Source organism: Prosopis cineraria, unplaced genomic scaffold (assembly GCF_029017545.1).
Source record: "Prosopis cineraria cultivar Desert tree isolate PC_DT_omini unplaced genomic scaffold, ASM2901754v1 PC11, whole genome shotgun sequence".
Classification (NCBI taxonomy): Eukaryota; Viridiplantae; Streptophyta; class Magnoliopsida; order Fabales; family Fabaceae; genus Prosopis; species Prosopis cineraria.
Genome location: NW_026555342.1, coordinates 26,659,272 through 26,673,920, shown reverse-complemented (window position 1 = coordinate 26,673,920; position 14,649 = coordinate 26,659,272). Strand labels below are relative to the sequence as shown.

The 14,649-nt window shown below is 29.4% G+C and overlaps 1 protein-coding gene and 1 pseudogene across 1 annotated transcript in view; both read right to left on the bottom strand.

Annotated features, from left to right (window-relative positions):
- Positions 1–4,475: 4,475 nt before the first annotated feature.
- Positions 4,476–14,649, bottom strand: part of LOC129286394 (G-type lectin S-receptor-like serine/threonine-protein kinase RKS1) — a 35,350-nt pseudogene continuing 25,176 nt past the window's right edge.
- Positions 6,719–14,649, bottom strand: part of LOC129286393 (G-type lectin S-receptor-like serine/threonine-protein kinase RKS1) — a 34,168-nt gene continuing 26,237 nt past the window's right edge. Inside the window, exon 3 of the mRNA XM_054922357.1 lies at positions 6,719–6,759. The gene's annotated coding sequence lies outside the window, so the exon portion shown is untranslated. The remainder of the gene's footprint in view (positions 6,760–14,649) is intronic.

Below are 14,649 nucleotides of genomic sequence, written 5' to 3'. Positions count from 1 at the left end.
TATAAACTCCATCGTATCGTATATAATGGAGAAAATAATGCAATCATTAATTGATCTCTCAAATCGCCATCGTATGACTTCAAAGACTTGTGGAAGTAATGGAGAAAATGGTCCTCTATGTCACGGAGTGTGATGGTGACACACAACTAGAAATAAATATAAGTGGTTAGTCGTCCCTATTCTATAAATAACACCATCAAGTTTGATAACTCTGTTGACTTAGAGATACAAGAAATTTCTAAAAAATAAAAGTTGGGAGAATTATATTTAGGTCTCACATAAAGATATTAGTTAATATAAAGTTTATTGATAACTGAACTAAAATTATTGACAAATTAATAACTGATCGTATTGTCAATGGTATTAGTTTAGTTATCAATAAATCTTATAGTAATTAATTTTTTTGCGTGGTATTTCAATATAATTCTCTAAAAAAAAACGATATCTTTGTATCTTAACCCTAAAATTAATAAACTGTAAATTTAAAATTTGAACAACTCAGCATAGATTTGAATGGTCTAGGTCTTAGTGCAGTGATGACACCAATGGTATTATTTACTGCAAAAAACACTAGAAACCAGCCAATATATGTATATATGTATATATATATATATATATACTCCCTTCGTCTCTATATATAAGAGATATTTTAAAAAAAATTTTGTCTCTAAATATAAGAGATTATTAGCATATTTTTAAATGAATGGACCATTATACTCTCATTAAATTAGAAAGAGAAAAATATAAGTACTTTCATTAATTTAATTTGAAAAAAGAGATTCATTTTAAATTTATAATAATTTGGAAAAAATTAAAAAGTTGCTATACTTTTAATTAATTAATTAAATTTTATTAATTTATATAATTTAATTAAAAATATTTTATATATAAGGACGAAAGAAGTATTTGATTATCTCCTCATGACATAATTGTGTGATAGAGACACAGCCGGAAATAAAAGTGTGGGACTTTTTTGCATTTAAATCTTTTGGGCTTTCTAAGGCTGAAAGTATAGATTTGGGCCTATTTGGATACTGTGAACCAATTTTAGAGACTAAAATCATAGTTTTATAAAAATATATTCAAATATTTTTATTTCATATCAAAATTTATTATGAACTCAAGATTATAGTTTTTTTTAATAATATTCAAATAACCCAATAGATACCAAATTTAATTATAAACTCAAAATCATAGTTTTCTTAAAAATATCTAAACATCATTATATATGACAAAATCAATAGTCAATAATGAATTTAAAACCATGATTTTTGAATTATAGAGTTTATATGGCTCATAACCAAGGTAGGAAGTGAGGTAAATAATTAATTTTTCAATTTTTTTACCACCATTTTCTACACTGATTTTACAATTGATTTAGAAAGTCATTATGCCTCCAGTAACAACACTGGTTTACATCAATTATATAAAATTGTGTTAGTGATATTGATTTGAAGATTACAAATTAGAAATGTTACTTCACGACTTATAAAAAAAGTTTATTTGATTAAAATTAAAAAATATGATCCCAATGTAAGATAAATATTATATATACATATTAGAGAAAAGGGCTTATTGTATAGTATTAAAATACTTATATCCAATTTGATATTTTTATATTTCTTTGATATTTTTCATTGTTTTTTGTTTTCCTTTTTAATTTTAAGAAATTTCTAAATACATTATTATAATGAATATTTAATCAAAATTTTTAATATTTTTAATTTTAATATTATATATATTACAACGATAATCTAATTTTTTTTTGGTTTAATAACTAATTGTGGCGATGCTTTTTCATGACAAATAATTGTGGCAATATTTTCCATAGTTGCAACACTTGTTTTGTTTCTGTTGTCGTTGTTCTTAATTCTGAGGCAATGTCTAACTTTAATTCTTAATTTCACTACAAAAAAATTAACTTTCAAGTTGCTGCTGAAAACTTTTAATAACCAATGTCACTGCAAGAACTCTTGTTGTCAATTTTATTTGCAATGACAATAAAAGTTGTAGTTAAAAATAAGCGACGACATGGAAAGAAAAATTTGTCACTACTGAAAGTTAAGAATTGTCGTCACTGAATGCTAAGTAGTCACTGCAAAAACTACCAATCAGTGGTGACTTTTTTATTGCCATGTGGTGCCACATCACTTGCCACGTGTCACCCATGTCACACTCCATAAGAAGCTATGTTACCTTCCATATGTCGTCCCCACCTCACGCCACGTGTCATTGTATCACCAATTTATATTTTCATTTCATAGATTACCTCCTCCAATTTGAACTCATGACCTCTTTCTTTTGGGTCTCAATATTTGCCACTGAACTAAAATGAACTTGTAGTCTATTATTGCATAATTAAATACTTAATCCGTCCCTATATATAAAAGATCTTTTAGAACCTTTTTTGTTCCTAAATATAAGGGGTTGTTAGCATCTTTTTTAATAAATGGATCATTCTACCCTTATTAAAGAGAAAAAGATAAGTACTCTCACTAAATTTATTTTAAAAAAAGAGATTTATTTTTTATTTACAATAATTAGAAACAAGATTGGGATGTTATTATACTTTTAATTAGATAACCAACGTTTATTAGTTTGCGTAATTTGATTAAAAACATTTTATATATAGGGATGGAGGGAGTATATATTATTAAACTAATCAAACACACATATATCTTAAATATTAAATATTATAAAATATCATTACTATCATTAGATACTTCAATTTAATTCTTTTAATTTATTAAAATTTCAAATTATATTATTTATTTTGTTAAAGTTAAACTATAAATATAATTGATACAATATCATTTATATTATTTATTTTAATTTTTTACTTCTTGAGGATATTGTATTATTTATTGTAATATTCATATTTATAATTATAATATAAAATATTTAAGAATAAATAATAAAAATAGAGATGATTATACATCATATTATAACTATTTTTTTTCTGGCTAGTTTTATTTAAAATTTAATTTTTTCTTTTAATTAACAATAACTCTTAAATAATGTAATTGACTTGTTTTTACATTACATTTTAATTTTTTTAATGAGTTTTCATTTTTAAATTATAATTTTATAAGAAAATTATACACTATTTATGTTGCTAGATTGCATCAAACAAAAAAAAATTATATATCATCACATACATAGATATATTTCATATATATATATATATATATATATTGTAAAAATTAAAAGTAAAATTTTAAAATATCTCATTTCTTTTCTTTTCATCTTCCTCTTTCCTATCATTAGTCATCAATTTGGGAACATTTAAACTAGCGTCAAGCTTCATAGTTACCAATATTAAACATAGAATTTGAATTGAAAAATTAGATTAGATGAAATATCATTCTATAAATGAATAAATTTAATTATCATATATCTAATTATTATAAACAAGTAGTGTTATTGTATAAAATATCAATTTAATCATAAAATATTTAAAAATAGAGACTCATTACCATATTATATGCATTCCACATAGGGGCATGCGTTAGTCAATTCATTTGTGTTCAGTGTGAATTGACCAAAAATAATGAACCAAACTGGCCTAAATGGTTAGACCAAATCAAACCAAACATTACTTGATAATAAAAATTAATGTAAAATAATACGGTTTAGCTTAATTCTTTAGTTTAACTCATTAGCATTAAATAATACCTTAACCTTATCTTAAAATAATTTTATTATTTTAAAGTTATAATTTAACCATAAAATATATTAAATGAAAATTCATTATGTTATTATATATATATATATATTATAAAATTACAATAATACAACAAAATTAATGTTTTAAAATGTTAAATATTAGATTAAATAAAAAATAAAAAATTATGATGATAATATCCAGTTATTATTAATTGTTATGAAAGTCACACTTTCTATGACGACTCTAAAAAGTCATTGCTAATTGAGAACTTTCAGTGTTATTGAAATTTAGATATTCGGCGACAGCATGCACATGTTGCAGCTAAAAGTTTAACAATCAGTGGTAACTATGTATTGTCACTGCAAAAAATCACTCTTTCAATGGTGACTTTAAATATCATTGTAGAAGGTCAAACTTTTGGCGAGAACAAGATTGTTCATTTTCAGCAGCAATTCTAAAAATCGTCGTTAAAAGTTATTTTTTTGTAGTGTTTCAAGGACTATTAATTTGGGGACTATGCCATATATGTGAAGCAACAAAATGTTACTTGAAAATATCATTTCCAATTTTTCTAATAAGTAACAACTAAAGCCTATTTATGATTTAGCAAGTTTTACACATTGTTTACATTGTGATTACTAACTTCAATAGTAAAAGTAACGTGCCTCAAATACATTCACACTTCAGTGGTAAAAGATATATGCATCATTATCATTAACGAAGTTTTATAAATCATAAAATCATTCACTTCAAAAGTATTACAGCGTTAATTATATAAGAGCATTATCAAGTATAAGAGTCATGGCCTTCAGCGAGCTTCAACCACAGTAGTACTCATCTCATTTTTTGAATTATCCCCTTCGCTGATTGATGGATTTGCATCACAATTAGTTTTCTTGAAAAGAAATGCAGGTTGCTTTGGAGGAGGAAGAGTTGAGTCACTACTATCCAACATGGAAACAACGTCAAACATAGTTGGCCTATCCCTAGCATATTCTTGCACACATAAAAGCCCAATCTGGATGCATTTTAGTACTTCATGTTCAGGGCATGACTCACCTATTAATGATGGATCAACAATCTCCATAGCTCTACTTTCTCTCCAAAGGTCCCAAATCTAAATTGAATGCAATAGATAGTTAGATTGTGTGCTATACAGAGCCAACTTAACTCGAGTTTATTAGAAAAAGAAATCTTGCATCTATTAATTATAAAGTAGATTAAGGGAAAATATATATATATATATATATATAAAGCTTGAATTATGTCTAACCAAGTGACTTCAGATATTTTGATGAAGTATATAATCCTCAAGCGTATTAAATATAAGCAATTTAACATGGTATCAAGAGTAATTTGATTTATTTAGAACACAAAAAACAAAGAAAGGAAAAAAGAGAAATAAAACACAGACAAAACAAAAGAAAAATAAGAAAAATGAAATATGAAGAAAAAAATCAAGACATCAAAAAAAGGAAAGAAAGAAAAGAAGAAGTATAAAGTAAAGATCATGTACCTGAGACCTTTATGACTCAATAAGAAAAATAAAATATTGGAGAGAATATAGTAAAAAGAATAATAAAGAAATAAGTCTCACATCTAGTAATTAGAATATGGATTAAGAATATATATATATATATATATATAATGGGATAGATCTTAGTGACTTAAGATATTTTGATAAAGTAGATTCTCGTTGATCATCAAGCATATTAAACATAAGAATTTGATAGAACTTTTCATTATTCATACTTACATGCCCAACCAAAGTAGAAGTAATGTCATTGTAATGACCACTATTCTTTTTGCTAGTAACAATCTTCAAAAGTAAAACTTCAAAGTTATATGCATCTAATTTTATTGAGAAAATTTCTTCCATTGCATATTCAGGTGACATATAACCAATGTAAAAAAATTATTGAAATTTGTCAATGGTCATAATTCCAACTAAAGGTTTTATTGTTATTTCTTACATATATATATATATATATATATTATGTCACATGAATATATTTTGACTTTGAGTGGGCCATAAATCAGTAATCTATCTAGCTCGTGTTGAAATGTCATTTGACTGTGAAGAATGGATTTTTAATTAGTACCAAAATTTACGCCATTTAGATATAAATTTTGATTATATGTAAAAAATCATTCTAACTAATGGAAACTGGGAGTGTGTATGCTCACGCCCTTGTGCGCATGTGTGAATGTGTGTCATGCAATGCTAGGAAACTATAGTGATATGCTTCATGGTTGAGTGCTTACTAGGTTCCAACAACACAATTTGTGTTTGCTTCAATTTGTTCTCCACCAAATATTCTTGCCATCCCAAAATCTGCAATTTTTGGATTCATTGCAGAATCTAACAAGATGTTGCTAACCTTTAAGTCTCAATGAATTATTCTTAATCTTAAATCTTGATGAAGGTATAAAATTCCTCTTGCAACTCCACAATGATGTCAAATCTTTCCTCCAGTCTAATTGTAGTTTTCTTGCTTGATCTAAATAAAAGTTGTAAACTATTAAAAGTGAAAGGATGCTAGATCATCTTTCATTTTCTAAATTGAAATTTTAATAACTTATATATGCAGCAAACTTAAATGATAATTAAGAAGATATACCAAAAATGAAAGAGTCCAAGCTTTTGTTTGGCAAATATTCATATATCAACATTTTCTCTTCTCCATCTATGCAACAACCTAAGAGCCTTGCGAGATTTCTATGTTGGAGCTTTGCAATTAAAGTAACCTCATTTTTAAATTCTTCATTTCCTTGTCCAGAATAATTTGATAGCCTCTTTACTGCTATTTCCATTCCATCTTTGAGTAGACCCTAATGTCAAAATCCATAGTTAATTTGCTAGAAATAATAAGCTAATGGCATTGAAAATAATGTTGATCCAATTTATGAAATTTGAGACACGTTAAATGTATAAGATAGCTATACCTTATATACATAACCAAAACCACCTTGTCCAAGCATGTTAGCGTCTGAGAAATTGTTTGTTGCCTCAACTATGTCCTTTAGATCAAAGAGAGGTAAATTGGAATTGTTTTCCCCATCAAACAAATAGATGTTGTGCCTTCTTTTTTCTGTGTCAAACAAAAATTAAAAACAAATGTAACAGATGATTTATAATACATCAAATTACATACACAATTAATCACTTTAGATTGAATAGATGACAAAACTTAAAAATTTTCGTGTGCTTGGTATAGGTTGTATTAACTCAAGACCTTCATTTTGTAGGGAAAAATTGATTGAAATAAAGCATATTACCTTGATTCTTATTGTTCTTTACAAACCAATACAAAAAAAAGATCGCCAGGAACGTTATCAAGAAAATAGAAATGACTATAAGTGTTACCATCCCGTTCTTACCAAGAGAACCATAATGCTTCATTTCATATTTGGCTGCTGACAACAAGAATACACCAAGGAAGAGTTTATGTTAAAATACGATGTTACATGAGAAGCTGTTAGATTCAAGAATCGTCCTAACTAGCTTTGTGATAAATAAGATTATCTGTGAGAAGGAATTAGTTATATGAATATCTTTTATGTTGATTAAAAAATCATGTTATTAAAACCCAAACCAAATTGGCAAATTCGGCGAGCTGATCCAGTCAAGGAAGTGTATTTTCTGATTTTGATTGAATACTTGTATTTTCTGCCCTTGTTGATATCTTGTTTATGTATAAACTTCAGTGCTTCTGAGCATTCTCTGTCACATTAATGAAACATGAATTTCTATTTAATCTTTTTAACCCATCAGTATTATTCTACTACTTAATTTTTCTAGTCTCTTTACTTTTTGACATATATCTCCTTAATTAAGGGGAAGCTTATTATGAATTGTGCAACAACCCAAAATTTTTAAGATGTGGGTTTAATTTAAGATAAAATATATATGATTAAATTAAATTTTAAAATAATTTGATAATGGTACAGAGTTTGACTTTTACTAAGTAAAAGTTTGATTTTAGTTTTTTTAATTATGAAAAAAATTATCAAAGTTGTCCTGGGCTTTTGTGTTATAATTTAGGCCCTTGTAATTTTTCCCAAAATAGTTAGTTAAGTTTCTTTTTTATTTAAATGAACGTTGAAACAAAATAGATAAACAAAGAAGCAAAGAAAGACGAACGGATGAGATAGTAAGAGGGAGAAGAGAGGAGGAGGAGATGGAGCTACGGCTAAGATCTAGGAGACTTTGCAATGGTTGCAAGCTCAGCCATGAGCTAGGTAAGCTTCCAATTTCAATCTTCTCCCTTCCCTCTTGGTTTTCTTAAATATTTAGAAGAGGAAAATTTTGAATTTTGATCCCAATAGCTTAGCTCTTGTAAGCTTTAGTTTTCTTGGGTCCTAGGGAGTTTGTTTTAAGTTTCTATATGGGCTTTAGTATTTTGAGTGGATAATTGGATGAAAGAAGGGATTTTTAAGCAAAAATTAAACCCTAAGGGATTGGGTTTTGCTCTTTAATGGTTTAACCCTATTGATTTGATTATAATTGTGCTATTTGAATCCAATAAGATTTAAATTAAGCTTTGATTTTTATTATAAGGGCTAATTGTGAAAGTTAGTAATACTAAATGAAGGTTTTTGGTTGACTAAAAATTGTATGATTTGGAAATTGGCTTAATGATGGCTAATAAATAATTTTGGTAGTTAAGTGGTACTATATGAGTGGTTGGCTTAATATATGGACCATTGGGATAGATTATGGCCCATTGACCCAAGTTGTATGATATAAGTTATAGTCTTCTTTTATGATATTTACCATGATAAATGATGTGAATTATTTATATGTTGTAGGGAATTGTTGGTGAAATTTAATTAGAGGATAAGGAACAAGCCAAGTTTCATTTTTGTACAAGGGAAAACCCTTTTGGTACAAAAAGGTTGAGATAACAAAGAAATTTATATTTCTTATTACTTTATTTAGATATTTTTGAGTAAATAATATTATATAGCATGCATTACATGTTTTAAACAATTGAAAGAAAATAAATATGTTTTAAGAGGGTTTATGGGGTATTACTTTGATAATAGTACATCTATATTTACTATCTGTTTAATAATGATATTATTTATGAAAATGAGGTTATTAGCATGCATTGTGATCATACAGACGAGGAGTTGCACTTAGGGAAGTGTAACTTGTAACATCCCGGATTTTTGATTTATGTATTACCATTAATTTTGGATTCAATTAGTGAATGTGGGATTGGGATTTTGGATAGTGAAGTATTGTATTAACTCATTTGGGATGTTATATGAGCATATATGAGTGGAAGAATGAAGCCTCAAAGTAGAGCATGTGAGCATAGTGAGGATTACCCTCATCGTGCCACGCGTCACGATGGAGGATGGCTATGTTGTAACACATGGAATAGAGTTCTAATAAATAAGAACATGTCTAGCTCATGAAAAATAGAAGAGAGATTAAGAGAAGAAGGATCGGGTGTGGAGAAGGAGCCAAGCTCTGCTAGAGCAAGCGATTATGCGAGAAAGGACAACGTTTCTAACCTGTTACTTATCGGGTAAGTCTCGTACTACCTTAGCCTCTAATTCTACTCTGTTTTCTCTTAGTTTTAACTATTGAGAAGTTGAATTCAGAAGTTTTAAAGAGATGATTTCTTACCCTATAGTAATAGAAAGGTCCTCTAAGACTAAACTAGTACTTTGTAACTAGTTTGGGTCGAAACGATAAAGTTTTAAAACTATAGGCTCAAATTAACCTAATCTAGAGAGAGAGTAGTAGGAGAGAATTTGTTTGTGAGGAAGTTAATGCTTATATGGAGTAGTAATCAGTTATAGTATGTGTGAATGAATATGAATAGTGAAAGTTGTAGTGATTAGGTGTTAAATTGTTGTAGTTGGCACTTTTAGTCAATGGATTCATTGACTTTGGGTGCCTAAATTGTGTAAATTCTTGCATGTGATGAGTTGAATAGCAAAAGGAACTCAAACAAGGTTATGGAACATAGGTAACCCTTTCTAAGGAATAGAAGAGTTGAGGTAACTATATAATTTGTTATGTTGATTGGCTATTATAACTGTGTAGAAGTAAATATGAAAATTATGAATTTTATGGTTTTATGGGTTTTCATGTATGATTTAGCATTGTAAATGGTTTTAGCATGAAATTGAATTTGTTAAATGAAAGTTGACAATTTCTAGTTTTGTTTGATATATATATATATATATATATATGTATGTATGTATGTATGGTGTAAATTCTAGAAAAGCAGTGAACTACATGTGAAAAAGCATGATCAAAGGAGGTAGGAGTTCACCTAGAGCATGTATAAATGTGTGTGTGTGGAGATGTGAGTGAATAAATTCATATGGTCAAGCTAGCACCATGGGACATCCAGTGCAACATATTACGGGCTGGTGTTATTGGTAATTCGATACAACATTATATTGAAGCTATTACCATGGAACATTTGGACACTCTGGCAACTCCCTAGTGCCTATTAGGGTACAGTTAGAAATTAATGATGCCTCTACATAAGTGTGTGAAAAGAGGAAAATCATAGTCCATAAGTGGGATAGATTACTTTTGGCTGGGTGTTTCTACCACCAAAAGTATGCTCAGGTAAATGAGTAGTTGATCTAGTAGAGCCTATGGTTTTGTGTCAGGGAGCTTTACAGGATCGATGGATAGATGATCATGCTAGTGTGTGGAAATATGTGAAAATGATTTATATGAGACAGTTATGAGTTAAGCTATATTATGATAAATAAATATGCTATGCTTTGGTTTTACTACTTTGACACGGTTATTTATGCTAATAGACATTTGATGAGTTATATTAGTTATTAAGATTTTGATCTCACTCGTGATCATTTATATTTTAAAGTTCTGGTAGTAGTGGAGTAAAGGGAAAGGAAACAAGCTAAGTGCAGACTCTTCTAATAAGCCAATTGTAAGGTGGTGTAATGAATATGCTTGTTAATAGTGTGGATTAGGTGTATAAGTTGCCATAGGAACAATTGTATTAAATAAACATGTGTAAAGTTGTGGATGCATCTATGTTTGTGTGAATTTAATATCCTAGCCTTTTGTGTGTATATGTGTATAAATGGTGAGAATGGCCATGTGGGCTAGTAGTTGAGTATATGTAGTTGTGGCATAATGGTATGTGAGATGTATATATGAAATGTGGCCTTGTATGAGAATGAAAATGAAAAGTGAGAAATTGCCCAATTTATGTGTTATAGGCAATTTATAGGCCAAATATGTGTATGCATGTCATATTGTTTATGTAACTGGTCAATTAAGTATATATTATCCAATTAGATATGGTCAAGGCCCTAAAAGTGGCTAATGACTTATGGTTTCGATAATGATGCTCAAGTGGCAAATTTTGACTTAAAATGATTAAAATACACTTAAGTGTCCAATTTTCAAACTAGATATTGAATTTAAATGAAACTAATCTCATTGGTTAGACTTTGAAACAAGCTTCATTTGGGCACTTGGACCACCCCAATTGGACATCGGATGTGAAAACAACACACTTTCGAAGCTGATATTAGAATCTAAAATTTGACAGCAAATTCTGATATGTGTGTCATGGTGCATGTGACAATGAAGTTTAACATGCCACAGTGCATAGTATAGAGAGTGACGCTAAGGTCTCTATGCCACATGCTATGGTACATGTAACACGAGCCGTGATGCATGGCCCCTATTTTGACTTAATTAGGTTGAAATATACATGTTTTCTTATTCTTTGATGTACTTTTGCATATTGCTTTCGCTGTGTAGTGTTTTATAATTTAAGTAATTTATGAAATGGTTTTGAAAATATTTTACTTAGGATCTTAAACTTTCAAAATAAATAATTTTGAATTGTTTAGTAGATTACACGAAGGGTCGTATGGTAATGTCATTGTGGGCATTACTCAACTAGGTTAGATACTTTAGATAGGCTAAGGAATCTCTTAAAGGAGGAATTATAAGTGTTATACTACCTCAGAGTGTTGAAGTGGTCAACACTCAGGAAAAGTAGAAAAGGGTAAGGGGCATGATCTCAGTGGGAGTTTACTAATGGGGAGATATGATTTTGTGATATTTTATGGTTCACTGTCAATACTCAATGTTGCCTTATCTATTTATGAGCTCAGTTCACTAAAAGGGTTAGTGGATTGAGCGTTTAGCACCTCTTAGTGGGGGAAGAGATTTGACATGAGAAATGTGAGATTGAGTGCCTAGGCTAAGGTAAGCCTCACATTGAGAGTAAGTCGAGTTGACTATGGGAGGGAGTTGGTTTTGACTTCTTAAGATCCATGTCTAAAGGGCATAGGCAATTCAGTAGATCAGATCATGCCTTTGATTATATTTTGTGCTCATGGAGGTACAAGTGAGTACATGGTTTACTTGTGAGCTAAAGATAGCCAGAGGGCATTCTATTGGTCAAGAAAGGCCATATCGGCCTATGTTATGCGTTCAAGCATTTTAATTGGTTTAAATATATGTTATTTTAAATTTATTATTTATTTACTTAACTATGGCTTTCCTTATAATAGGGAATATAACTTTCTCTATTACTGAGACTATAGTTGTCTTATCCTTTTCTTTAAAATATTTACAAGTCCAAGTAAAGGATCTAGTGGACGAGAAAAAGAGCCGAGTTAGGGGTTGACTTTTAGATTATAAAGAACTGCAACCCTAACCTTTTGAGCAAGTGTATTGTAATATATTTAGCATTATGGTGCTAGTAGTAAGTGATTATACATATATGTGAATATGTGTAGATTGTATGCTTATGTATGAATTTTTATCCTCTTGTAGACTTGTGATAAGGAAACTCAGTTATGGTGTGTAGTTTTGATAGATTAATTCAGAAGACTAAGTTTTCACTACAAGCAAATGTTTATTTTGGTATATCTATGAAAATATGTGATTTTATATGTAAATGAAAAGTGATTGTATTGTGAATTGTATGGTATGGGCAAGCATAAACCTTGGACAGAGAAAGTAGGTGTCTGGGCCCCACAGGGATCTTTGAGCCAAGTAAAAATATTTAGCATGTGTATTTATATGTGTATATGGTGTTTGAAATGGTTTTTGGCCACTTTTTTATGATTTGTGAATTTTAGAGACTTAGGGTCCATTTTGGGAAATGGCACCCGGGTGATCAAATTTTGATATAAGTGGTTTTTCCATCATTTAAATATTCTATCAAATATTCCTAATCCTATTTGACATGTCCAAAGTGTTCTCAAAAATTTGTGGCTATTAGGATGAAATTTGCACAATTTTAAAAATGGTTTTTACTAAAAAAAAGCTATACTTTTGATACAGGTGTCTAAATCTCAATCCGACCGTTGGATTTCTTTGAAATTTGAGTCACAAATTAAAAATTTTGTAATCTTCATGTTTTCTTTGGAATAACCTCGATTAGACGTCAAATGGAGGGGTGCACTCTGAAAGTTAGTCCAAAAGTGCTGTCATGACAGCAAAATAAAGCTGTCATGACAACAACAGCGACTGATGTTGTAATGCATATGAATTTCAATCCATCATTGGATGTTTTTAAAATTCATTACACTAGTAGTACTCTTTCAAAGTAATATGTGGGATCTAAAATTACTCTGATTGGAGGTCAAATGATAAAATGGTGCACTCCAAATATTGATCTAGAGGTGTTTTCATGACAGTAACACTATCTAAACTTTTAACTTGTTTAAATTTTAATTCGGCCGTTGAATCTTTTGAAATTTGGAACACTTTTAGTAATTATTAAAAGTGATGTGTGAGCTCTATAATCACTTCGATCGAAGGTCAAACGGTAAAATGGCGCCTCCCAAAATGTTGCCCAACAGGGTTATCATGATAGCAAATTAATGTTGTCATGACAGCAATTAGTTGCCTTTATTTTCCCAAGTTTGCTTTTGTTCTCTATATATTAATCCTTTAGACTTTTCTAAGAGATTCTAAATGTGTGTTTTGCTTTTGTTTAATTTGCTTGGTGATTCAAATTGTTTGTCTCCTAAGTTGGTTTTAGGATCAACTCCTTGACCATACTTAGTTTATTTGGTTGTGGTGTGATTTTGTTGACACTCGGGACAAGTGTTACAAATTGAGAATACTAACATAGATCTTACATTTTGTTATTATGGAAAAAGAGATAGAATGTTAGATACCTTAAGTTTGATCATAACAAAACTCGAGAATGTTGTTTTTACATATTAAGAAAAATATAAATGACAAAACCTTCAAAGCAAGAAGATTCAAAAGAAGACTTATGGATAGGCTATTTTATTTTTTTTCCTCTTACAATCTAGAACCTTTTTAAAAGCTTTCATTTGAATGAAAACAATTTTTGTAAAAAGGAAACTGCATGAATCTTGAACTTAACTTATAAAATCATTTCAAATTCATTTCATGTGCTTACATGCTATTTATGATTGAACGAGTACCATTCATGCATGAATCAATCTAGTGGAATGGTGTTTTAACTATGTGCGCTCATTTTCATGTGAACCAATATTGATCCACTCGAGAATGAGTATCCAGAATGGTTCCTTGGTTTTGTTTGATCATTCAAACTTGAATCGATATGATTCATGCATGAATGAGATACTACACTTAGTTGAGCTTTTTGAAGAGATGCCTTTCACTCTTGAAATGGTCCACATGTGAATGAGGTTCCTTGTGCACTCAAGTCTTTTGCCTTCTCATTCACGCGTGAACAAAAAGCTACACACACGCATGAATTAGTCATTTTTGAAAAAGAATTGGAGTATTCATTTTCTTATTCACACTTGAATACTAACTTGAATCAAGCTTAGTTCCTTAAGCTTCATATCCACTTACTTATTCACACTCCTCATGTGAATCAACATATAGAAAAGCCCTATGCTTCTATCTTCTCTTTCATACTTGAATGTGAATTCATTCTTACATGAATAAAGCTCACAAAATAGGTCTTATGTAACATCCTAATTTAAATTGGAAGTTTAATTGT